The 13,562-nt window shown below is 43.8% G+C and overlaps 1 protein-coding gene across 1 annotated transcript in view; it reads right to left on the reverse strand.

Moving 5' to 3' along the window:
• OTOGL (otogelin like) overlaps window positions 1–6,345 on the reverse strand; it is a 204,301-nt gene extending 197,956 nt beyond the window's left edge. The window contains exon 1 of the mRNA XM_084957766.1: window positions 6,146–6,345. The gene's annotated coding sequence lies outside the window, so the exon portion shown is untranslated. The remainder of the gene's footprint in view (window positions 1–6,145) is intronic.
• Window positions 6,346–13,562: the final 7,217 nt, after the last annotated feature.

Below are 13,562 nucleotides of genomic sequence, written 5' to 3' on the forward strand. Positions count from 1 at the left end.
ACAAACATGCAGAAGACTCGTTTTGGCTATTATTATCCTGGTCTAGCAACTGTCAGGGGGCTGTAATTTAACTCATATTAAGAATACCCAAAGAAAAGAAAAGAAAAGAAAACAAGAATACCCAAATGTGACTCTCTCTTCTTCCCTCTTCTTCCGCACAGGTCCTTTGCTTCCCCTGACCCTTAAGAGTCATGGGCAGGTAGGGCAAGCGGCAGAAACCCAAGTGTCCTTCACAAGAGAGCGTCACTTAAAGGGAAGAAGAAAATGCACAACTTCCGGGGCTACAAAACTGTATCTCGCCTTATTTGTGCGTGTTGTACAACCATCGGCAAAAGTGCTGTTTCACCTACATACTGCTTTTCTTTGGGGGCACATCTCTATTGCTAAAAATTCTACCAAAATTCTTTTCCTGATTCTGGTAGTTTTGCAGGTTGGCAGAAAGTATGAAACGAAAAACCTCAAAAGTTTTCATTCAAAGCCATTCCACTCTTCGATTAAAAATCTGGGGAACTTGGACGTTCCCGTTGTGACTCATCGAGTTAAAAACCTGCCTACTATGTGTTAGGATGCAGGTTCAATCCCTGGTCTTGATCAGTGGATTAAGGAGCTGGCATTGCTGCAAGCGGCTGCGTAGGTCACAGATGTGGCTCAGAACCCATGTTGCTGTGGCTCTGGCTTCAGCCAGAGGCTGTAGCTCCAGTTCAACCTCAAGCCAAGGAATCTTCATATACGGCAAGTGAGGCCATGAAAAGAATTAAAAAAAAAAATCTAAGGAACTGGAGTTCCTGCTGTGGTGCAATAGGACTGCTGCCACCAAGATGCAGGTTCAATCTTTGGTCCAGCTCAGAGGGTTAAAGAATCTGGCATCACTGCAGCTGCAGTATAGGTTTCAACCTGTCTCAGGAACCCCATGTGCCATGAAGCAGCCAAAAAAGAGGAAAACAAAGGAAAGAGAAGAAGCTTCAGAAAATAATAAATTATTTCTTTAAAAAAAAAAAAACAAAAACAAAAAAAAACTAGGGAACTACTTTTAGTTTATCAGGATAGAAAAAAAAAAAATAAACACATACTTTCCTGTAATCCTCATTCCAAAACTATCATTCCTACTAAGAGTAAGTCGATACAGCATCATTTCTTAAATTACCTGAAAGAAGAAACTAATTTTGTTCATCAACTATGTTACAGATTTGGGGTATCGGTCTGTGATTTCATTTTCCTAAGCAAGTGGTATTTAACTCAGAGTGGATTACAACCTTAAATAGGCAGGCTACGAGGTCTATAAAGACTCGTGTGGAGACTCTGAGTATAGGTTAAGCTGCCTAGAAATCTAATAAAAACAATTTGAAGTCAAAGACATAATCACCCCACAAGGTCGAACACTAGATAGTCAATGAACACTTGTGAATTGATTTCTTGAAACAGAAGTAAAAACAAATCTTTGACAAAGGGTGACTTTTTTGCAACAGGGAATTGGATTTGTTACCTGTCCTCAAACTCGAGGAACGCTGGGGGTCACCTGCGGCTATCAATTGCCTGAGACCAGAGCCCATTCTCCTCCTGAGTCCCTTCAGAACTCCCGGGTGAAGGCCCTCCAGTTCCAGCTATTTATTTGCATCTCCTTTGTCTTTAGGTTTAGAACATACTGTGTCTTTGTCACTGTTTGTTCTAGTACCTCTGACCTTTCAGCCTCAAGCTGGAATTTGGGAGGGAAAATCTTCTTAGCATCTTCCTCAGCAGGAAAAAAAAAAAAAAAAAAAGAAGAAGCACAAGGTGGCCTGGGCCTCTGCTTTTTGTTTTGTTTTTTTTCTCATTCCTCAAAGACCTCTTTCACTGCATCGTCACCCTGTGCTATGCTGGAGCAGGCTCCGCGAGAACTGAGCAGAGTTCCACGGCCCACGTTCTTTGCCACCAAACTGCCAACCCCCCCGGGCCACGACTCTCCATCCCCCACAGGCCGCCGCCCCCCGCTCCTCCGTGACAGGGAGCTCGGCTCACGCAGGCGGGTCCCTCCTGCCCTCGAGGAAGCCAGTCTCACTTTCCACGTCTCACTTTCCACGTCTCACCGAGAGTGAGAACCAGCCCGACAGGGTGACGGGGAAGCTGCTGTTCCCGACCAAGTCAAAAGGAGGGAAGTCAGACACTCGGACTGAAGCCCCAGGTCTATCACAACTAGGATTCGGGAGCCAGTCATTTAACCTCTCGGATCTCGTTTCCTCATCTCAGGAAATAAGAGTGGTCATAGTAAAGACCACCCTTGCTTGTAAAGAGAGTAACATGTGTTAATAGCTAAGAAAAATGCCTCCAAAGTGAATGCCAAGGCCCTAGAAAGCGAACACGTAGATATTACTGTTGGATTCTAGAAGGCACAGAACCCAGGATGCTCTTTCCCTAGAGATAAACTACTGGTAACTCTTTAAAGTCTTTGAAGTGGGAGAGGCATTCGCAGTGGTATTACCGACTGGTTAACTGCTCCCCACCTCTCTTCTCTATCACCCGTTCTGAGTGGCGCATCCACAATCCACAAGACGTGCATCTGAAGGACAGCAAATATTTCAAGACCGAGTCCATGCTTGGGAATAGCAGTACTACCTCAAGCATGAGCAAGGCAGCTCCACTCCCACAGGCCCTCTTTGGAGGGAACCCCTCTCTCCGTGTCTCCAGATAAACTGACATTTCAGACCTTGGAAAAATCCCAAGATGGTCTGTTGTGCCAGGATTTCAAAACTAATCTTACTATGATTGCTATTACCTATTAGTTCAGTCACATACGATTCCAGAATGAAACACCACTTTTTCTTACTAATTTTTTTCTTTTTGTCTTTTTCTTTTTAGGGCCACACCCGTGGCATGCGGAGGTTCCCAGGCTAGGGGTCAAATCGGAGCTACAGCTGCCAGCCTACACCAGAGCCACACAGCCACATGGGATCCAAGCCGAATGTGCGACCTACACCACAGCTCACAGCAACGCCGGATCCTCAACCCACCGAGCGAGGCCCGGGATCAAACCCACAACCTCATCGTTCCTAGTTGGATTTGCTTCTGCTGCACCACAATGGGAACTCCAGTAATTTCTTTAAGATATAGATAAAGGAGCTCCTGCTGTGATTCAATGGGTTAAGAACCCTACATGGTATCTGTGAAGATACGGGTTCGATCCCTGCCCTCACTCAGTGGGTTAGGGATTGGGCATGGCCACAAACTGCAGCATAGGTCATAGATACGGCTCGGATCCAGTTGCTGCAGCTGAGGCGTAGGCCAGCAGCTGCAACTCTGATTTGACCCCTAGCCTGGAATCTTCCACATGCCACAGGTACAGCCATTTAAAATAAAGGGGGGGCAGGGAATACAAGACAAAGCATAATTTTCCAGAAATAGATTTTTAAGTTAAAAAAAAAAAAGATGAAAGGCATTTATTTATACTTGCTTCCCATGCCTTTTCCCTTCCAGATTTACCTGGGGTGCAGACATAGGCTTCAGACAACCCAAACACTGACACCTAAATTGTAAAACATTGGGTGTGCATGCAGCTTTTGGGGGAAAGGGTTCTTACTCTTCCACAGGGAATTCATGCTTCAACTAAGGCCAATAAATTTTACATTACTGCTCTGTAGGGTCACTGACTGAAAACCAATCCCAATGGATATCTGTAAACGTAAGGCCTACTATTAAATTTTCTTTTATCTACCACAAGGCTGCAGGTCTTTTCTACAGTAACTGTAATATTTGTTTGGTGCCTTAGAAACAGCAAAAGGCCAGTGACTGGCACATCACTCGCGGCCCAGATGAAAGATAAATGCAATGGATGAGTCCCGAACGTTACCCTTTGATCTCCCAGCTTGCTGGAGTATTTCTGTGGAGTTTCCTTTGCAGGGCAATTTGGAAGTTTCTTTTGAACAGCTTCATTTTTTCATTTTTATTGGATAAGAAATTACTCTGCATTCTGTTCAGCAAGGAACACATTATTCTGTCATTGCTGCATAGAAAGAGAAGCATTTTCAAAATGAATATCACATAGAAGAGAGATATAATTCTTGAAAGAAGTTTGGCTCGGTAAAATAAACAGAAAAAATAATCTGGGGAGATTTGTGGGGAACAAAGCCTCTTGGCCATGCAGGACTCTGAGAGAGACAGCAAACTCCTGCCTACAGCTATGGACATTCATGTTTTGTTTACAGCAGACATTTAGAGAAATAAGAAATATCAAAGCATTGTGCCCATCAAAAAACGGGCAGAAGATCTAAACATATAGTTCTCCAAGGAAGACATACAGACGGCCAAAAAGCACATGAAAAGATGTTCAACATCACTCATTATTAGAGAAACGCAAATCAAAACCATTCTGAGGTACCACCTTATACCAGCCAGAATGGCCATCATCCAAAAGTCTACAAACAATAAGTGCTGGAGAGGGTGTGGAGAAAAAGGAACCCTAGTACACTGTTGGTGGGATTGTCAATTGGTGCAACCCCTGTGGAAAGCAGTATGGAGATTCCTCAGAAAACTAAACATAGAACTCCCATTTGATCCAGCAATCCCACTCCTGGGCATCTATCCAGAGAAAACCAGGACTCGCAAAGACACATGTACTCCGATGTTCATTGCAGCACTATTTTCAATAGTCAAGACATGGAAACAACCTAAATGTCCATCGACAGAGGAGTGGATCAAGAAGATGTGGTCCATATACACAATGGAATATTACTCAGCCATTCAAAGGAACGAAAAACCAGCATTTTTAGCAACATGGATGGACCCAGAAATCATCATAGTAAGTGAAGTCGGCCATACAATGAGACACCAACATCAAATGCTTTCACTGACATGTGGAATCTGAAAAAAGGACAGACGGAACTTCTTTGCAGAACAGATGCTGACTCACAGACAGTGAAAAACTCATGGTCTCCAGAGGAGACAGTTTGGGGGGTGGGGGGTGTGCTTGGGCTGTGGGATGGAAATCCTGTGAAATCAGATTGTTATGATCATTATACAACCACAGATGTGATAAATTCATTTGAGTAATAAAGAAATATATATCAGAGCACTGCGGGTGCCTCTGAATACACAGAAGAAATATACACACCTCTCTGGTCATGTAAGTTATTCTCTGAGGTATATTAGCCCCATCTAGGGTACCATGAACTCTTTTGCTGCTTTTTCTTTCTTTTTAGGGCTGTGGGTACAGCATATGGAGGTTCCCAGACTAGGAGCTGCAGCTGCCGGCCTACACCACAGCCACAGCAATGCCAGATATGAGATGATTCTGATCTACGCCACAGCTCGGGGCAATGCTGGATCCTTAACCCACTGAGTGAGGCCAGGAATCAAGCCTGCAACCTCATGGATGCTAGTAGGGTTCGTAACCCACTGAGCCACAATGGGAACTCCCTGTTAACTCTTTTAGATGAAAGAATCTCTAGATTTAGATAATACGTCTGAATAGCATACACCATGAGCTGCTGACTCTCCTGACAGAATCAGAATCACTAAGGTGTAATTAAAATAGTGACTGATGAGTAACACAAGCACAGGCTTATGGCCTGTTTTTTGCCTTCTAAATGCCTTCAAGAGCAAGCAATGAATTTAAACATAATCAGGAGTTCCCATCGTGGCTCAGCAGAAACAAATCTGATTAGTATCCATGAGGACGCATGTTCGATCCCTGGCCTCGTTCAGTGGGTTAAGGATCTGGCATTGCTATGATCTGTAGGGTAGATCGCAGATGCAGCTCAGATCTGGCATTGCTGTGGCTGCGGCATAGGCTGGCAGCTACAGCTCCAATTCGACCCGTAGCCTGGGAACCTCCATATGCCACTGGTGCGGCCCTAAAAAGACCAGAAACAAAAAACAAACCCATAATCAGCCTGAGTCAAACAAATCTCCTCTTTTCCTCCCCAAAAAAAGCCTCTGAAGTCAACTCCTATTCAACAGCATCTCTTACATTGAGACTCAAAAGTTTCTCCCAACTAACCAAAAATGCTAGAATTTTATGTGGAGAACTATACACAGCCCTACAGGGCTTCAGGAAGTAGAGGACAAACAACAATGAAGATAACAATGCAGATAAGAAGGCTGGTGAGGGAAGGAAAGAGAGATATGTGTTCAATTAACAGGTGCGAAGAGGCATGTCTTTCGGCAAAGCACTGACCTCGAGGCTGTAGTTTCCGCTGTCTGAGGAACGCTTCCTCCAGGGCTCCTCTGCCCAGCCCACCCCACCTCCCTTCCAAAGTCAAGTCCACAGTCCCTCCCTGGAGACTCGAGAGGCAAGCTGGAATTCGGAATTGTAAATTCTGTGGACTTCAGAAAGTTAATAGAGTGCATATACTTTACAGGAGATAACTCCCCACCGTGGGGTGTGGCGGAGCACTCCGTTATCACACACACTAAACGTGTGAACGGTCACCCGACACACGGCAACGAAAACGATGCCGTACTGCTGATGTGCAGATGCAGCTCAGATCCGGCACTGCTGTGGCTGCAGTTCGGGTCAACAGATCATTTTCCCAAAGCAGAATACTGCTGTGTTTATTCATCCCAGGCAGTCTTTCTCACCTCTCACACCCACCCTTCCCCAGAAAAATCACTAGTTGCTTGAATGATCCCAAGGTCTCCAAGTTTACAGTTAGTATCTGAATAAAAAGGAGCCAAGTTTTTACCCAGCGTAGAGTAGAAAACCTCCTGCTCTGCCCTCCTGCCCTATCTCCAAGCCTTCTTTGCTTTGTCCTTCCTGGTGGATTCCCGTCTCACTCGTATGCGTCTTCGGATGGCTGCTTTATTTTCTCTGTCTCATGAACCCAGGTGTGGGACACACCCCTTTTCTTTTGAGTGTGTAACGTAACCAGACCGAAGTGGGCCTAGGGAGGAAGAGAAGCACACAGGAGATGCTAAGGCTGTGGAATAAACGAGACTTGGCTTTATTCGGCTGCTGCGAATGAGAGAGAGACATTCTGTTCCTTGCCTGGACGGACACTTAAGAAATGGTATCCCTGCCAGTACAGCTGAAAAAGAAGTTTCACTAAAACTATCCTACATAAAATAACAGCATTTCACTGAAGATATAGGGATGATGGAGAGGGTGACATATCTTGGCCTAACACAAAAAATGAATTAAAATCTTTAACTTAAGAACCCTCGTGCACTCTAACCACCTAGAACTTTGAGGCTGGGCTCCTCTCACTGTATCTTTGCTACCCAATACAGAAACCACTAGCCACATGTGGCCACTGAAATCTTGAAATCTGGCTTGTCCAAACTGGGACACGCTGTCCATGTAAAACACATTACCAAAATTAGTTTTACCTGTTCATTTTTCTTTCCAAACGATGCTGCTATAAAACTGGAATTTATACATCTGTATGACACTTTGTAATGGGACGGTGCTGATCTAAGTCTGTCTTATATTTTTCTCCCTCTTAAGTCTCCTTCTGCGTCTCTCTTGATCTTTTCTTCAGCACCTCGAAAGTTCTCTCATTCAATACTAAGCAAGCAGTACAGCTGCCCCCCAGTCGCCTCCGTCCTACTTTGGCCAAGCTCACATGAGAAGGAGGGAGCAGAGGTAAGCAAGGACAGCTTTCCATGTCATTCTCAGGGTGGCTATTAGCGTACTTTCTGAAACAGTCTATCCAAAGACAGATTCTGCTGTTGACTGTAAAATATTAAAATATTCTTTCTACTACAAATACGCATAGAAGAACACATTTAGCTGTCTTTAACTTTGAAGACTCTACGAGAATATGAGCAACCAGAAGTTCTTGACCTCATGCCCCTTGGTTGAACTGACATAAAAAGTCTTGAATGGTGGCTTTGAGCCTCAGAGGGCCGAAGAACAAGACCGGGAAGGAAAGTAAAAGGAACCTGGTGTCCTTTAGGAAATTTTCATCCAGAGCATGGCAAGGGCTGGTGAAATAAGTCTGCCTGTTCTTAGAGGACTTCACCTCTTTGTTCACAGGGCACCTGTACTGAGCACCTGCAAGACTGCATCCATGTGATGCTGAGCAGGGTACCCAGAGCACCCAGTTCTCTGCTGGCAGCATCCTTCTCCCTCGACACCAAATGCCAATAAAGAAGTGCCTGATTTCTTTTATATCCATTCCTGAGCCATACCACCTTCTGATAATATACCCTGATGGTTGAAAATGAATCTTTAATAGTCACCTTTCCATTAGAGGAGAAAAATAAAGATAAGATACTGCAGATGCTAATGTTCCACAAATGAGGCTAAAAGAACACACACAAAAAAGGAAAAGCTCATGCCACAGCCTACTTTTGTTCCCATAGCTAATAAAAAAATACCTCGCCTTTTTTCTCTTGAAGTCACCACCCTACTTTATACAATTAAAGAACTCAAGAAATGTGACAGAATACTAATTACCTATTCCTTCCTTTATAAAAAAAAAGTACAAGAATAAAAAGATCATTAAGTTCCAATAAACATTTGTTAAGAGCTACAAAAAAATCACTGTTTTTTATGACTCTTGTGGAGCAAATGACTTTATATTAAGTTATTTGGACAATTTAATCAATGTACATGGCTTCTTTAAGGTGAATTTTTTTTTTTTTGTCTTTTTGCCTTTTCTAGGGCTGCTCCTGTGGCATATGGAGGTTCCCAGGCTAGGGGTCCAATTGGAGCTGTAGCTGCCGGCCTACGCCAGAGCCACAGCAACGCAGGATCCGAGCCGCGTCTGCAACCTACACCACAGCTCACGGCAACACCGGATCCTTAACCCACTGAGCAAGGCCAAGGATTGACCCTGCAACCTCATGGTTCCTAGTCAGATTTGTTAACCACTGTGCCACGATGGGAACTCCTAAGGTGAATTTTAAAAAGTTATTCTATGAACATTTATTTCACAAATGTGAAGAAAAATCACTCAATCACTAAAATCGCTGAAGTCCATATATACTCCCAGAAATACTGGTTATTCTCTCTTAGTCAGAATTACACATCTTTTAGAAACTTTAAAAGCTTAAATGCACATTTAACGAATAGGACAGATACTAGCTGATGCCACGTAAGTACATCATGTGAGACTTCCTCCTGGGCACGGTGTGTATCCTGACTTCCTCAGTTCTTACCACAACACTCAGAGGTAGATACTTTTATCCACATTTTCCACATGAGGAAACTAGAACCCGGAGAGAGGAAGAAACTGGTGAAATGTCACCAGGCTATTGGTGGCAGAGCTTGGGTGATCCTGACCCAGTTAATCTGACTCCATGTCCTCACTTTTCAACCTCGTACTCTGCTTCTTCACAAAACAACGCCAACAGTAACAGATGACATTCGGTGTCATTTATTTAAGTAACGCTGGTAAGGTTGTCTGAAGACTCTGTCTCACTGGCAAACCTGGGCACAAATAGTTAACAAAGCAGACATCAAAATGAACTCTAGGTACCGTGAACCTAAAGTGTTCCACGGAAGCCAGTGATCCTCCTCCGAACCTCCCAGGGAGCTGCGCGGACAAGAAAGCCCAAAGAAAGAAAACCGCGGTGCAGCTGGACACGGGCTCCAAAAGCGGGAAGACCTGCTCCATGCAGCCCGGTCTGCGGCGCTGCAGGGGAGGCTCAGGCTGCAGCCCACAGGAGACACGCCGCAGACGGAAAGGGAAGGAGGACACGGTCAGGTGAAGCACGCGGAACGTGCGCGGACGAGACCCGGCTACTGAGCAGGTGGGACAAGAGAAGGACGGGATCTTGAGGCGGTTGTTAAGGGACCCGTCTCGAACGACTCGGTGAAAGCAGGATGTTCTGTTGGCCTTTCCTCAGCGCAGGGACGGGGGAAAAGGAAGGCACGGGTGATGCCCTCGGCTCGGGAAATGCGTGGCCTAGGTTGCCGGGAACATTCAGTCGAAAGGCTCCGGGCAATCACCGCGCGGCGGCTCTGAAGCTGGTCTGCGGGGACAAGCGAGGGCTCATGAGCGTGCGTGGGACACTGGAAACCGCCGGCGCCCCGGCCCCAGCCACGGGGTCTCTGGAGGCGGCCTTCCAGAAGTTATTCTGTTGGAATTCTTCTACATATTCTTCAAGGGCCAGCTATAGCCAAGGCACCGTGGAAACTCAAAAAGATCTTGAGGCACATTTTAATTTTACACCCCCGCAAAGAACGTGCACTCAGACTAAGAAGGCCAACCTGACATCAGGACAGAACACACAAAACCTTCATAGAAAGGCGGGACGTCCCCCGGGTGACATAAGGCCTGTCGGCTGGGGAATCAGAGAATAAGTGAGGAAGGAAACGGCACTGGACCAAAGCGAGAGGAAAAGGGATGAAAAGGATGGAGGGAGAAGGAACCACGCTGTCGGGCAGGACTTCATCGCAGGGGCAGAGTCCATACCCGCTTCTTCAAACAGGAAGAGACAGCTCTCACCTCCCTGTGTTAAAAGAGTCGCTTAGTCAGTGGGAAAACTACAGAAAGAAACTCTGGGCAGAGTTTACAGGAGGGACTCCCCCGTTCCCACTGCAGGAAGGAGCTTCCCCAACAGCTGCTTCGCCTACCACGACAAGGAGTAGCCACGTTCAAGGCCAGCCCAGGCATCACCCACCTCTGCAAGTCTTCACCAGAAAAGCAGACACTTCGTGCTCTTTCTTTTCATGGCATAATTCAAGTCCAAATTCAAATCTCATGTGAGTTCACCTGACTGCCCAGACCTCAATCACATCCGGCACGCTCACTATTAAAGGAGACTGTGAGATGTGGTTTTTAGCTTTCCAGTCTCTGCAACACAAAAGGATACACTAAAAGGAAGCTGGGAAAGATGTGGGTAATACAATCTATATTTCTGCGTATTGGACATTTTCAGAGACCTGTGATTAGGCTAGGAACCAGTGATGAGTCCAGCAGTACATTTACTCATTCACTCAAAAAAACATTTGGACAGAAAGCCCATATAAAAACCCCAAACACCTACAGTCAACTAATCTTTGACAAAGGAGGCAAGAACATACAGTGGAGGAAAGAGAGGCTCTTCAGTAAGTGGTGCTGGGAAAACTGGACAGCTACACAAACAACAACGAAATCTGAACATCCTCTAGCCCCATATGCAGAAAGAAACTCAAGATAGATTAAAGACCAAATCTATGACCGGATACGACAAAACTCTGAGAGGAAAATACAGGCAGAACACTCTTTGACATAAATTGCAGCAGTACCTCTTTGGATCCCCCTCCCAGAGTAGTAAAAACAAAGACAAAAATAGATATAAAACTTTTGCACAGCAAAGGAAACCATTAAAAAAAAAAGAAAAGACAACCCACAGAATGGGAGAAAAATCTTTACAAAGGAAGCAACTGAAAAGGGATTAATCTTCAAACTATATGGTGATATTTTGATGTACAAACACCTTATACAGCTTTACATAAAAACAAAAAAAGCCCAGAACTCTATCCAATATTCTGTGATTATTTATATGGGAAAATAATCTGAAAAAGAATGTATGTGTATATATGTATAACTGAATCACTTTGCTGTACAGCAGAAATTATCACATTGTAAATCAACTATACTTCATGAAAACTTTTTTAAAATTTTTTGAAAACCAAAATCAAAAACAGTCAGAAGATCTAAATAGACATTTCTCCAAAGACATACAGATGGCCAAAAAACACATGAAAAGATACTGAACATCACTAATTATTAGAGAAATGCAAATCAAAACTATAGTGAGATATCATTTCACACAAGTCAGAATGGCCATCCTCAAAAAATTTATAAACAACAAATGCTGGAGAGGGTGTGAAGGAAAGGGAACCGTCCTACACTACTGGTGGGAATGTAGGTTGGTGCAAACACTGTGGAAAGCAGTGTGGAGGTTCATTTAAAAACTAAATATAGAATTACCATATGATCTAGCAGTCCCACTCCTGGGCATGTTCCTGGAGAAAACCATAATTCAAAAGGACACAGTCATCCCAGTGTTCACTGCAGCACTATTTACAATAGTCTAGACATGGAAGCAACCTAAATTTCCATCAGCAGAGGACTGGATAAAGAAGATATGGTACAGATATACAGTGGAATATTACTCAGTCATAAAAAAGAAAAAATAATGCCATTTGCAGCAACATGGATAAACCTAAAGATTATCATACTAAGTGAAGAAAGTCAGACAAGACAAATCATATGAGATCACTAATCTGTGGAATATGATTTTTTTAAAATGATACAAAAGAACTTATTCACAGGCCAGAAACAGACTCAAAGATTTAATAACCAAATGTATGGTTACCAAAGGGGAATACTGGGGGCAGGGACAAACTATGAGGTTGGAATTAACATATACACACTACTATTATATGTAAAAAATAGATAACTAACAAGGACCTACTGTAGAGCCCAGAGATCTGCTCCATACTGTATGATAACCTGCAGGAGGAAAGAACCTGAAAAGGAATGGGTATATGTATACATACACCTGACTCACTTAGATGCACCTGAAACTAACACCAGACTGTAAGTTAACCACACACCAATAAATTTTAAAATGTCATTAATATCTTTCATATAAATAAATTACACATCAAAAAATAAAACAGTCCATGGTCACATCTTGCATTTGGTAGTAAACACTCATAGCTAGTCTTTGAAATACAGGAGATTAAAAAAAATTCCTCACTGTCCCCATCCTATTCGTCCGGAGAACATACGTTTTCACCTTCATTCAATAATCATCATCATTTAATAACAATGAGAAGAAGGAAGATGAGAAGAATGACAACACTAACAAGCACGTAGTGTTTGCCACGTGCCAGGCAATGTGCCAAACACCTGACGTAGATTATTTTATTTAATTCTTACAACAACTGCATTAGGAAGGTTCTGCGATGACCACTATTTTACACATGAAGAAACTAAGAACGTGAAAGAACAAGAAAATAATCTTATCAACCACTTGCCAGTTTTAACCAGGTGGAATTATACTTCTCTAAGCCCCTCCTTCTACCATTAAGGAGTTCTTGCCCAAGAGCAAGATGCAGTAATAACCCCCGGTACCCAAAAAGGAACTCATGCATTTCGATTCCCAACAAACTACTCCACATCTGCATAACTGAGTAGGTGGTTGTCTAGAAAAGTGATATCTAACATAGCTATACCACTTTGCAAAGGAAACTCTAATTCTTTATTTTTTTTTTATTTTTTTATTTTTTTTTTTTTTGGCTTTTTACCTTTTCTAGGGCTGCTCCCATGGCATATAGAGGTTCCCAGGCTAGGGGTCGAATCGGAGATGTAGCCCCTGGCGTATGCCAGAACCACAGCAACGTGGGATGTGAGCCATGTCTGTGACCTACACCACAGCTCATGGCAACGCCGGATCCTTAACCCACTGAGCGAGGCCAGGGATCGAACCCGCAACCTCACGGTTCTTAGTTGGATTCGTTAACCACTGCACCACGACAGGAACTCCTCTAATTCTATTTATAAAGCATGATACTGCTTTGTACGAACAACAAAACCCGTGGAACTCTAATTTTCCATTAAGCCTTTTTTAAAAAATCTTTTCAGGCCTGCATCTGCAGCACATGAAGTTCCCAGGCTAGGTCGAATTGGAGCTGTAGCGGCCAGCACACA

Source organism: Sus scrofa, chromosome 5 (assembly GCF_054392235.1).
Source record: "Sus scrofa isolate SSC_HxYL_T2T_F1_AM1 chromosome 5, Sscrofa_HxYL_maternal_Yorkshire_Landrace_v2.0, whole genome shotgun sequence".
Taxonomy (NCBI): domain Eukaryota; kingdom Metazoa; phylum Chordata; class Mammalia; order Artiodactyla; family Suidae; genus Sus; species Sus scrofa.